The sequence below is a fragment of the Anas acuta genome, unplaced genomic scaffold, assembly GCF_963932015.1.
Source record: "Anas acuta unplaced genomic scaffold, bAnaAcu1.1 SCAFFOLD_208, whole genome shotgun sequence".
Taxonomy (NCBI): Eukaryota; Metazoa; Chordata; class Aves; order Anseriformes; family Anatidae; genus Anas; species Anas acuta.
Window position 1 is genome coordinate 88205 of NW_027076334.1, and position 6000 is coordinate 94204.

The following is a 6000-nucleotide window of genomic DNA, read 5'->3' on the forward strand; positions in this document are numbered from 1 at the left end:
TACCCTACCCTACCCTACCCTATCCAATCCTATCCTATCCTATCCTATCCTATCCTATCCTATCCTATCCTATCCTATCCTATCCTATCCTATCCTATCCTATCCTATCCTACCCTCCCCCTGCCCTCCCCTCCCCTCCCTTCCTTTTATTCCCTCCCCTTCCCTCCCCTCTTGTCTTCTTCTCTCCTCTCTTCTTTCTTTCGGGTAACTTCAAATCGCTTCAGTCGTTCTCATAGCTCCTATGCCTGGCTGATTCACAGGAACCCATCAGCAGCAACCAGAAGCGCTCCAGCTGCTGTGTCACTGGTCGAGCAACAGTCTCCAACTGGGAATCGCTGACTTCGTTGTGTGGCTCAGACAGGTGCCTTGCAGTTCCACCGTGGCCTGGACGTTTCCTCTTGCTGTGTCCCCACCTACAGCGCAGTTCTGCTTAGAAGCAGCAGCAGGCTTTGGAAGATGTCCCACTCCTTCCATTTTCAGTGGTTTAGCTTGGCTAGCCGGGTGGTGTCTGTCAATAGAAGACAACACCGAGATTTGGGTTAGAAACAGCTAACTGAGTAGTTCCTTTGCACAAGGGCAAGGAATATTTACCCCTTCCTAATGGAGGCTGCAGTGTCAGAGATAATGACGGGTCCTTCCGAGAGCTTTGAAATATCCCTTGGGGATGCTGAGTCCAGAGGACCAGAGCAAACCTGTCTAAAGTACACCGTGGAATCACTCGGAATGACTTCCTAGCAGAAGCATGTGTCTGATACGGCTTCAGCTGGTTGCAGTGTTCTTCTTCACCTCATACCTAAATTCAGATGAGAGATCTCAATGAAGATGGAAAGGTTGAGAAATAGAGAAATCACTGATGTGCTTTGAGAACTTCTAAGGACTGAGTACTGCATCAATCCAATGTTGTAACATTAAGGATTGGTTAGAAAAGCAAACGTTAAAAACAAGGAAAGGGGAAGAACAAGTAGGCTTTCTTAAAGTATCTATTCTATTTAAGGTATCTTTAAAGAAGTAAATAAGTACTGAAATATATATGCAGAGAGAGAGAGAGAGAGAGAGAGAGAGACAGAAACCTAAGAGTCTGCTGTGCAGGTTAGCTTCTTGCTCTCTTTTCTAAAAGTCACAGTGAATGCAGCATCTGTGTGCGTTACAAGCATTACCCTCAGTCCAGCACAGGTACACACGAGAGGTCAGCCTGCAGGTTGCGGAGGCAAAGCAACTGCTCTGGCTGGATGTGAAGAGCCAAGACAGAAGTTGCTGTCAGGGAAAAGATACACAGAGGGGATGAAAAAGACGGAGTGTGCTTCCGACCTTCACAACTTCTAAGCAAGCGGAGATGAGGTTGTGGAAGAAGCAAATAAGCTGTTGATCTAGAAGCAGCCTGAAGATTGTCCTTAAGCAGGGCCTTGCATTCTTCATTTTTACAGCATTGCTTGCCTTCAAGTGCACGACGATGATTTGATGAACTTTCTACCACTACAGAAATGCACCGGATTCTTTCACAAAACTTACGGGTGGTACTTGGCAATATTGGTCAGCATTCACTATTTCCTTCTTCATCTCAATTCTCTTTTGGCCTGTGAAGCTTTCCAGATCAGAGGAGAAGATCCACGGTAATACGGAGCTTTGGATACTGCAAAGGAAACGAAGAATCCTACTGACAACTCTTTTCAACCTCGCCTGCAAGCATCACAGAAAAGAATACCGAAAGAACACCGCTTTATCATGGGAAGCATAAATTGGAGCATAGGTGTCCTATAGCTGAAGCGAGGTGAAGCAGGTTCCACACAAGGTGAAGGAGCACACCCATAAGCATTTCCGTAAAGCCGTGTTTTCAAACAAAGGGTTAAGATTTAGATTTTCTTACAAGTGAAGAATGAAGAAATAAAAGGAAAAGAAAATTACCAGGACATCCAGTTTTCCTCTAGCTTGCTTTGCTTCTTTCCGAATCTGAGTCTGGAGTGACAGTCAGGGAGCAGCGTTGTGCAGAAATGCCAAAGCCTCCCCAGCTTGTTGTACCTTCATCAGCAAGGGCTTTGATACTGCTGCCTCCTCAGCAACATCAGCCATTTCCGAGGAAAGCTGGTGTCCATCAGGTCAAATAGGAATGGGAAATCCCTCTTGCCACAACTTCACACTCACACCAGAGTTGGCAGGACAGGCCGATGGACAGAGAAGCGTCTGGAAGAATGTTAGAAAACAGACTTTAGATTTCCGTCAACCCAGGAAGAATTACTTGCTCATCCCTTCAAAGTGAACTCTGAGTAGAAGGAGGGGATCCCAAGCTGCATTCCTGACATCTATGCTGCAAAGTCATCCAATGGGACATGTTACTGTAGCAGCCTGTTACGAACAGAAACAGGACTTTGAGGTTATGCTGTTGGATTAGAATTAAGCTCAAAGAGTTAGTCCTTTGACGTGTTTTTGTTTGCAAGTGTTTTCACTGCTTCCCAGACAATGTCTCCAGCAAGCTAGCTGCTTGCTTCATTTGTTCTGTTCTGTTCTGTTCTTTTTGATTCTGTTTTGTTTTGTTTTCTCAGCCAGGATTCTTAGAGAAATGAGATTAAAGTGATCATATTGTATGTCCACCCATCCCTCCCTCCCCTTCGCTTGTCCAGAGCTTTTACCTCGTCCAGCAGCTTGAATGAACTCGGTCCTAGGCGCAGTTGTGTCCAAGCCATTCTGTTCCTAGACGTGTTGTGAGAACAGACAGCTAAGTAGTGGGGAGAGGACGTGCTGCTGTCTGCAGTGTGACCTCAGCGCTTACCAAACAGTAGGGAATACACAGAGAAGGGCCGTAGGAGAACTTCAAACCCCAGATACGTTTTATGTGGAAACCATATTTCCCAAGATAACGCTGGACACAACTGCATAATCAAAAGGGATTCATTTCTTGGTTCATTCAAATCCTAGGTTTTAGTTTTAAAACATGTCTGTCTTGGCTTAAAGCACTCTTCCAATCTCTATTTCCAGTTACTAGGATTTCCTGAAATAGCTCATCCCATTTTTTTCTTTGTACACTCTCCCAGCCTCTTTGTTTTCCTCTCCCCAAGAAACTTAGCACTGCTCTCTTCATACTTGACAACTAGATATGGAGCTGTATCAGCCAGAAGGAAGTTTCCTTCACACTTTCTGCTTCTTACGGTATCTGGGCTCTTACCTTTACACTTACTCACCCTTCCTACATTAGCACAAAGAAAGTGTTTTGGAGATCTGATGTCTTGTTTTCCAGAAACTGCCCTGAATCACCTTTACGAGAGCTGTCCCACGCTGCGAGCACAAGTCTTGCAGTCTGGCCAGATATTTGCCTTCTAAGTCAATAACCAAATCTGTTACAAAGGTAAGAACATGTAATGAATGGAAAGGAAATCCTTTTATTTTCATCGCAGTTCACTTTTTTTAGTTAAGTTAAGAACATGTAATTAATGGAAAGGAAATCCTTTTATCCTTTTATTTTGATCCAAATTCACTTTTTTTTTTTTTTTTTTTTTTTTTTCTAGACCAAGAATGAATCGTGGAGAACCACCAAAACTCAGGTGAGAAATGAAATGACAAATGTTAAGGTCAGGCAGCTTGCCCACTGCCATTGCTACCCTGAAAGCAGATGGAGTGCATCTTCATACGCCACAGCCTGAGACGCTAGTCGACAGGCCAGCCCGTGTGAGGAAGTCCATTGCTGTCCTGAATTTTAACATGACAGGGGGACTCTTAAGCCTCTTGTTTATGCTTTAGTACTTGCGGTCTATGGGAGGACCACAGCACACTCTTCTCTGTCTCCCCTTATTTGTTGATCGTCTGTAGGAAGAAGAGAACGTGCAGAGGCCCTCACCCGTACATTGGGTCTGTTCTCACTCTGTGCAGCTCCATCATTGAGCAAAGTACCAATCTTGAGGCTTCTGTAAGGACTTGACACAAACTACAGAATACTACAATGAAGCATTCACAACAAAACCACATTTTTTTCCTCAGCCAAGCATCAAAACACTTACAGAAGGGCATGGTCCCTCTCTGTGCACCTCAAGGGGAGATCCACAACTCCTCACGTGGTTTCATCGCATCCAGCACCCTTCTCTGTGCCTCCCAGCTAAACGTGCACAGAGGCAGCTGTTGCCAAAGTGCTGTGGTGACACAATTCAGTTCTGTTTCTGAAGTCATCACCGCAGGCGCCTCCCAGTGACGGCACAACACTCTCTGTTGCTAATGCGTCTGTCTCAGAAACAGCTAGGGAAGTACCACTATGCCCAAACTGACTTGAATTAGAGTAGTTCCCAAATTATTCTCTGCTCCCCTACATCTGTGGAAGGTGGGTGATCAATCTTTTCCTTGAGAAAGGACTACAGAGCAAAAGAGCTTGATTCTGAGACGTTGCCCGTCCTTGTAGAGCAGTTCACCTTTGATTTCCATGTAAGAAAAAAGAAGGTGAAATCAACAATTCCCTTCCTCTGAGCTGGGAATAGGAAAGAAGCCCAATTCTCCAGGAAGCCTTCAAAAGGAAACTCTGCATTTCTTTGTTAAACACCTTGTTTAATTTCTTGAAAGAAATCTTTCCCAGGACTTTGCAACTGCGGTGGTTCAAAGCGGGTGGGCAGCCGAGTTCCACCACGGCCGCTCTCTCACTCCCCCTCCTCAAAGGGAAAGGGGGAGAAAATATGATGCAAAGGGCTCCAGGGCTGAGATAAGGACAGGGCGATGGCTCAACAAGTATCGTGACGGGCAAAGCAGACTCAGCAGAGTGACCCTCAGGGTCCCTCCCTGCCCCTGCTCCCCGTGGGGTCCCTCCCACGGGATGCCGTCCTTCCCCAGCTGATCCCACACGGGCTGCCCACAGGCAGCAGCTCCTCAAGCACTGCTCCCACACGGCTCCGTCCCACGGGCTCCATCCATCCATCCCCCAGGAGCAAACTGCTCCAGCACGGGTCCCCCACGGCTGGGCGGCAGCTCCCCCCAGCCCCCCTGCTCCTGCGGGGGCTCCTCTCCACGGGGGGGCTGCAGCTGCGGCCCGGGGCCTGCTCCTGCGGGGGCTCTCCACAGGCCGCAGACTCCTCCAGGCCACAGCCACCTGCTCCACCGGGGGCTCCTCCACCCACAGGGGGGCAGCAGCGTGGAGATCTGCTCCATGGGGGACCCATGGGTGCAGGGGGACAGCCTGCTCCACCGGGGGCCTCTCCCTGCACAGGCCGCAGGGGAACTGCTGCTGTGAGCCTGGAGCACCTCCTGCCTCCTGCTGCACTCACCTTGGGGGCTGCAGGGCTGCTTCTCACTCCTTGCTCTTCCAGCTTCTGTTGTGCAGCAGTATTTCCCCCTTCTTCCATCTGCTCTCCCAGAGGTGCAAACAACATCGCTTATTGGCTCAGCTCTGGCAAGCGCCGGGGCCCTTTTGGAGCTATCTGGAGCTGGCTGTTGTCTGGACTGTTCTCACAGACGCCATCCCTGCAGGCCCCTGCTACCAAACCCTTGCCACGTAAATCCGATCGAAGTGTATGCAGCAATTACAAAGCCGCTGTGCTTTGGGCTGTCATGATCCTCCTGCAAGTGCAGGGGAGGTGCAGGGTTGCTTTGCATTTCCAAAAGGAGGAAGAAAGCCTCCAACCCCACTGGACCTCAGCCACTTGCAGGATGCAAGCAACGCTCCCCACTTTCAGTTATCTCCCTCCCATGCACACAGTGGGAGCAAGGTTGAACAAGCACATTTTTGAAAATGTTTATCTTAATGAAGAATAAAAGAAGTCTACAACACCCAATCCCTCTGTGCACCCAAGGCAAAAATCGTGGACTATTCTGCCTCAACACTATTTTCAGACCCAATTTGTCAAGTCATCTAGCAGAGGATTTCTCTCTTGTTCACTCACTAGCTTAGTAGAGCACCAGTTTACATAGGTGCTGGAGCAGATTCCTCAACCATCTGAAGGGACTTGATCCCAGAAAAGTTCAAAACTGCAGATGACTCATGATTTTGTGGTGAAGCATCTATTAAATGAGAGCTGTTCCGCTTAGGGCACAGTG

At 48.0% G+C, this 6000-nt stretch overlaps 1 long non-coding RNA gene across 1 annotated transcript; it reads right to left on the reverse strand.

Moving 5' to 3' along the window:
* Window positions 1-939: 939 nt before the first annotated feature.
* Window positions 940-3329, reverse strand: LOC137849309 (uncharacterized). Its single transcript, XR_011091850.1, has 3 exons — window positions 3247-3329; window positions 1903-2178; window positions 940-1630 (listed from the first exon to the last, which is right to left on the reverse strand). It is a non-coding gene; the product is annotated as an uncharacterized lncRNA (long non-coding RNA).
* Window positions 3330-6000: the final 2671 nt, after the last annotated feature.